This window comes from Camellia sinensis, chromosome 2 (assembly GCF_055761805.1).
Source record: "Camellia sinensis isolate YWXY chromosome 2, ASM5576180v1, whole genome shotgun sequence".
In the NCBI taxonomy this organism is placed as follows: Eukaryota; Viridiplantae; Streptophyta; class Magnoliopsida; order Ericales; family Theaceae; genus Camellia; species Camellia sinensis.
The window spans coordinates 151,711,493-151,718,755 of NC_138962.1; positions in this window are offsets into that span (position 1 = coordinate 151,711,493).

A 7,263-nucleotide genomic window follows, 5' to 3' on the forward strand; every position below is an offset into this window, starting at 1 on the left:
TTTTGTACAAGCTTTTAGACTATCTTTCATATTGATTCGAGCTTAGCTATAAACTGAAAAAAGTTCTATATTTGCATGCTTAACATGTTTGTTTAAGGTCATTTCGGTGTTGGGGGTCGTCCACCCCCCTCTTAGGCCTTGTTTGGCGCCATTTTGAGCCTTATCGGTTGAGCTTTGGAACTTTCATACATTGGCCTTCTCACCACTGAAATCCAGAGGATTTTCAGTGGTGATGAAGTGGTTTTGAGGTCTTGTATAGGGGAGGGACACCCCTCTCCCTTCATTGTCCCATTTGCTTGTATTTTGGCTCATATGGGTAGCATGTATGCCTAGCTTTGTTTGGCTTAATTTCAGAGGTTATTTGGTGCTTATTTAGCATGTTTTACCTCTGTCCCATGTTGGTTTGTTGGCCCCTCTCAAGCTTAATACACTTGCTTTGTATTCCCCCATTTTGCCTAGAAATGCATCTAGCCATTAGACCATCATGCTTGCATATTCTTGCCTAGCTTTGTGAAGCTTTTGGTTATGATTTATCATGATTGAGGTCTGTTAGGTGCTGGTTTGGTCGTATTTGATATGTTTTGTATAGCCTCTTTGCATTTTGGCTTGTAAGCCAGGGTGTGAATCATGAGCATGCTTGAGTTGGGTTATTTCAGTGATTTGGAGTCATTTCCCATGCTATTTCTGTCCATAACCCATGCTCGTATGATTGCATTTATCATCCCTTTCATGCCTTGAAGAGTTGTTTTGTTGTGCCTTGAAATGAGCATTGTGCATGCCTAAGTGTTTAAGCCTTCGGGGCTGCCATATCAGAGGGTTTTAGGACTTATTTCAATGCATCTAAACTCTGCTTTTGGTTGTATAGCTCATGCCATGTTGGCTTGGGGTAGTGGTGGTAGAATACTCCTTGGTTATGCTTTAATCTTGGGCCTATTGGTGTGTATGCTTACATGAGTATTTGTTCATCATTTTAGGCATCTTTTGTCACTATTTTGGGAGTGGACTGAGGCCTGCCCTTTGTGCCTTAGGTCCATCATTGCATGATCATGTTGCATTGGTTTCATGTTTGCATTGTATCATACTCGCATGCTTGCATATTATTAGCTAGTTGCATTTCATGTCTTAGCTTACATGTTTGATTGCATTGCATTGCATCTTACATGCCTAGCATTGTACCTTTGCATGTCTAGCTTGCATCACATTTGGCATGTTTTGCATCCTAGCCTCATGCTGCATCTTCGAGCCAAGTTTGTATACATGCATTGCATTGTTTGGTTTGGGGTGTCAAACCAAACTTGAGGGGTGAGGAGTGTTCATACTCCAAGTGACGAAACACATCTCAACCCTCAGTAGCCAATGCCCTTGACTTCAATATGATAGGGTGTTGGCACACATCTCTTTTGTTGCAATCATTCACATTGAATTGCAAACTTGGCCTCTTAGGCCATCATGCGTCGAAATGCGCAATTGATGGCCCAAGGGTCGAGGGTCGTGCTCCCTTGAGCCCGTTGCATGATAAGGAGTGTGGCCATGCTTACATTTGCTTAAAAATTCCATGCCATACACTGCATGCCCTCTGTTGCTGTCAAAACCAGTTTCTGCAGGAATATTTGGCCGACCGGCCATCTCTAGTGCCGACCGGTCATCCATAAATGGCTGATAACTTCTCCAGAGGCCGGTGGCCATTTCCCATAGCCGGTAGTCATTACTCCTAGCCGGTGGTGCTCCACAGTGTGCAGAGAACCTAACCCAAGACTTTTGCAGTCTTCAGAGGAGCTAGGCAAGTGTAAACAGAGGCAACAATGCTATGGCAGCGAGTTTCCGGGCAGTACGAGTCAAGCATGCATCATCCAAAGCATTTCGAGGCGGAGGCTATGGCCACTTTAATTATGCATTTAATTTGTTAATTAATTAACTGGTCTGTAATATTTAATTAGCTTGTTAGTTAGTTAAATTGTATTATTTTTTCGGTCCCTCCGAGCGAGGGCGAATTTGTATTAAGTGTGGGTGCGTGTGTGCATGTCTTCCAATCCCCCACTTCTTTCTCCCTTTTATTTACCTGCTTTGGTGATTAGCATTAGGGCATGTTTACTTTAGCATACCTTATGCTATGCATGCGTGCATCATTAATCAGTATTGCATGCACCGGGCTCGGCGCATCATGCTAACTGCATAAGTATTTCAAATCTAACTTGAATACATGCTACTTGTGCATTTTCACATGACATTTATAGACTAGCCGAGCCTACTCTAGTGACATTCTGTATGCGTTGCATTAGGCATTTAAACATGGACTTCGATCATGCATGATTGCTAACATGTTCTTATTTTGGCACGGAGTACTAGGTGAGCTCTTTATGCTTTAGCATCTCACATGAGTGTGAACGTTAACATAATAACATGATTACCATGAGGCTAGATGCTTATTTGATAAACTGCTTGAATGTCTGTGGGTGAAGGTTGGATTGTTTGAGTTGGGATAACTCATTGAAATTCGTATTTTAGCCTACTTATGAGTAGCAAATTCCAAAGTGTTTTCCAAACAAACGGATATGCAATGTTTTGTCCCAAATTAGGTAATCTAGTCTATACTTGTTTGCTGTGCGCATAACATAGTAATTCTACGCTAATAACCGGAATAAGAGCATATAATGTTTTCAAGAGAGGATATCATGATTAGTAGAGGCCGACCTTCGGATCGGGCGAGAGGGGGTGCTCATAGCTGACCTTCCCCAATCGTACCCAAGCTCCCGAGCCGAGGCAACTTTGGCGATGACGGACACGTGGCCTTTGGCACCGAGTCAGGGTTTCCTAAATTCCCCCACAAGAAAAATATTTAGGTGGCGACTTTGTATCTGGAAAACCAGTCCATGTTTGGCACTTCTTTTCAAAAATCTGTTTCTCAAAAACGATTTGCCGGATTTGGACTCTTTGGTTTAGATTAAGAACCGTGACTATTTGAGAGTCCTGAGCTGTGGTGAGCCCAAAATGAACGGAACGGGACTCACCCTCCCGGGGCGTTCGGGGACGTCTACAGTTTCTGGCGACTCTGCTGGGGAATTAGAGAGCTTGACTCGAACTCGTGATATCCTGCTTTGATTTCATTTATGTGTCTCTTTGGATTGCATGTGCATTGGTGTGCCTAGGACACCGTGTTTGCCATCTACCATTCCTGAACGGTTTGCCGGAGGCTTGACTTTGTCAAAGCATGCCATAAGGTTGACCGGTTGTGGGCTCTGACAGTATGGGAGCACAAACCCCGATTTTACCGGGGCACCCTTTTCGACCATTCGACCTAGTGCATATCGAGATCCATAGTGACCATTCCAAACTAGGACAGGTTGCTTACCCGATGTTAGGTTGTTTGAAAACTGCTACGTGCATAGTGAAACCCTAGCTCCTGACAAAATAGGACAGGGAAACCCTACCCCAACATAGGGGTGTTTTGGCTCTCTTTACTTGCTATGTGCTTTTAGAGTGCATCTCTACAGGGAATGTACATATCAGTTTGCAAGTTTCAGTATCAGGCCTGAGGGCATCAGTATCAGTGTTTTGGGGAATCAATTATATCTGCGGGTACCAGATTCAGACTTGGGGGCAATGATTTGGAAACAGTGATCAGCGAATAAGGAACAGTACATTCAGCTCGTTGGCAATTTGCTGTGATACCCAGCTCTGTATTGTGTTTATTTTACGTTATTGCGCTATCTAATTGTCTGTTTATTTATACGTTTTATTTATCTTTTTTACTAGGTTGTCAAGCACAATTGCTTCTGACCCAGTAGATATTCCCCAAGCACTCTGGATTAGAGGTCGTTGACTCCATCGATCTGAGGATCTGGTAGACGGACAACCAGTGTACCACTCTCTACTCCTGGTTACTAGACAGAGGACAGCTAGGCAGAGGGTATCAATTCAACAATCAGTACAGAGGGCTTTGTCTACCCCACCTGTGTACAGTAGGGATCAGGATTCTGTTTCTTCCACAGAAAGGGAACATATACCGATAATTTAGTCAGAGCAGAACAGTATGGCCAATTTAGAGGAGATGGTGCGCCAGCTCCAAGAGAGTATGAAAATGATGCAGTAGGATGCTGCCCGACAGGCAGAGTTCGCCAAGCAGCAGGCCATGGTTATGAATGAACAAGCAGAGTTAATCGTGAGGTTACAGCAGCAAACCGGAGCATCTGTGTCGCAGCAAGTCCCTCCCCCGCCAGGAATTCCAACCCTCGGGGAGACAGCTAATGTTCAGAATGATACGAACATTCCCACGGGACCACCTCTACCCCCGATCCTACCCCAAATCCAACCCCAGTTATCCAAAACACCCACCAACCTACCGGACTCTCCCTTTGAGTTCGAGACAGACCCCACAGCTTTGAAATTGAGCAAGCTCAAAAAGCTATTCAAGAGATTCCAGGGAGTCAAGACCATCACTGACATCGAAGATGGATATACTGACGCAGCTGTGACGCTGCCTGACAGATTCAAAATGTCGCACATTGATCGATTTGATGGGTCCGGGGACCCCATGGTGCACCTGAGACTGTTTTCAAACATCTTAATGCCAATGGGCCTCAGCAGACTTCGGAAGCTGTCTCTGTTCGGCCGAACCCTGTCGGGTGTGGCGGCCATATGGTATGCCAAGTTAGAAGATGATGTTAAGAGAAACTAGGACGAGATGGCTGAGGCCTTCGTGACGCAATACTCATACAATACACAAATCGAGATTACGACCCGTGATCTCGAGACGACAAGGCAAGAGCCTAAAGAGAGTTTCTCAGAATTCGTGACCAGATGGAGGGCCAAGGCTTCGATGATGACCTTAAGGCCTACAGACAAAGACCAGATTCGGATGATTGTGCGCAATCTTCAGCCGAGGTTGATGCAAAAGATGATTGTACTCCCATTTCCCACCTTCTCTGATCTACATGAAATGGGGGTGCAGATTGAGGATGCCTTAAAGCAAGGCTTAATTGATAATGACCGGGAGCAACCCCGGAGAACTTTCAACCGCAACACTAATGCAGGCCCGAGCAGTACTACAACTACAAGAGCCTCCGAAGTGAGCATGGTCAGCACCAACCCCCCTCCAAGAACCATGGCAGCTGCGCCATTCTCCGGCACGTCCAGAAGCCATACCCAAACAGCCAAATACCCACCCAAAAACACAAGAACCTTCGCTCCACTGTATATGCCCCAATCCAAAGCTCTGGGGGTTTTAATCCGAAAAGGGCATTTGAAGCCCCTAGAATCGCGACCCTTACTAGAAAAACATCCCTCTACCCACAACCCAGCCAAGTATTGCGCATTTCACTAACAACACGGTCATGACACCAATCTGTGTTTCCGGTTACGTCATGAGATTCAAGTCCTCATTGATAACGGGGTGATTCTGCCTTCCGAGAAAACCAATGTTACAACAAACCCTCTCCCCACACATAACCAAGCTCCACCGCCTAAAAGGATCAACTTCATCCAAACCGGGGTTATGCCTTACGATCCTAGCATCTATATCGCTCCTTCCCACCTGTCTAAGCTAGAGGTATTCCTTCCCGACTGCACCGACTTGTGTATGATGGATATCTCTATAACCCAACCTAAGCCAACGGTGGTGACTAGTGAGAATAGGAGAGAAGAGATCCCAAAGGAGAAGAAGCTTGTCGAGTCGAAATCTGCAGAATCTGGGAGTCGTGTTGAGAAGACATATAGTCCGGGTGACTACATTTCATCAGTAGGCCAGGATGGGCCAGAGGTGGAATTGCCAACAGGGGAAGAACTGTGTGCGATTCGAGGGGACGGGTTTGAGCAGAGGCCAGATGATTTGACGGCAGTGGAAAAGAACTTAGCCAACCTCCAGTTTTTCAATGACCAAGAATCAGGGGACGCAGCAGTCAACTGGTTTGATTATGAGGAATCGGCAGAGGTTACCGGATGGCTGGATGATCAACCGGATGTGGCGGAAGAGTGCCAACCAGAACAGGGCCCGGCAGAGGCAAGGGTATCAGTTGTGGCCAGAAGGGTCGGAAATCAAAGTACATCGCCGGAGAGCGCCGGTGTTAAGAATTTCGCTCAGAATCTGGGCATTTTTAATACAGGAATTATTGAGCGGCCAGCTGTACTGACACAGTTGGAACAGGAAAGGTTTGAGGATTCTGAGAGAATCAGGAAAGCTAAGGCCCATATGGGGACTGAAACTGCTGTGTGCACAAGGACAGAAGAGGCTGCGAGCATATGGGAAGAAGGTACTACGAGTACCATCATATCGGAGCCAGACAAGTGTTTGTCGGCTGCCAACGAAATGTGGCGGGAGGACGATGATTTATGTCTTACCCACACGGATGAGGATTGGGGGAGCAATCAACCAGACGACACCTAGTACATTGGTGAAGTCGATCACATGACTAGGAGTGGACGATATTTCAAGCCTCAGAGGCGTCTGGGAAGGATAAGGAAGCTGAGAAACAGAAAGAGAAGCAAATTGAAGAAGAGGCTGTACTGAGACAGTTAAAGAAGATACAAGCAGGCATCTCCATTTGGGGACTGCTTATGGCGTCACGAGTGCACAGACAAGCTGTCTTATTGGCCATGGACAAGGCCAAGCTCTCCACAGACACCACGCCCGAACAACTGGTGGGCTTGGTTTTTCTGGGAGGAGCTACTTCGATGTTGACTTTCTCTGACAAAGAACTACGGCCTGAGGGTGCGAACCATAACAAGCCACTCTACATCTCCGTGGAGTGCAGAGACAAATGGATACCCGCGGTACTTGTCGACACAGGGTCTGCCATCAATGTGTGTCCAACAAGGACTGCCTATGTTTGAAGACCGCGGACTTTGTGCCAACAGCCCAGGTGATTCGGGCATACGACAACACGAGCAGAGAAGTCATGGGGACAGTGAAAATTCAGACCAAGGTTAGGCCGGGACAACATGAGATAGACTTTCACGTCTTAGAAGTTCCTGCGACCTTCAATCTACTTTTGTGGCGGCCGTGGTTGCACCAGATAAAGGTAGTTTCGTCCACCTTGCATCAGATGGTGAAATACCCCTATGGGAAGGGAGTAACCATCGTTTTTGGGAATTCATCGATCCATCCACCGCCGGAGGTGTCTACACCAGTCTTGGAAATTGAGCACGGTATGGAGGATGTGTTCTTATCCGGCTTCACTCTGGCTGAGGCACGGGTCGTGCAAAACATTTTGGCTATTGATGAGGGGGTATATGTCAGAGCTCAATCAGTATACCTCATGAACAAACTCC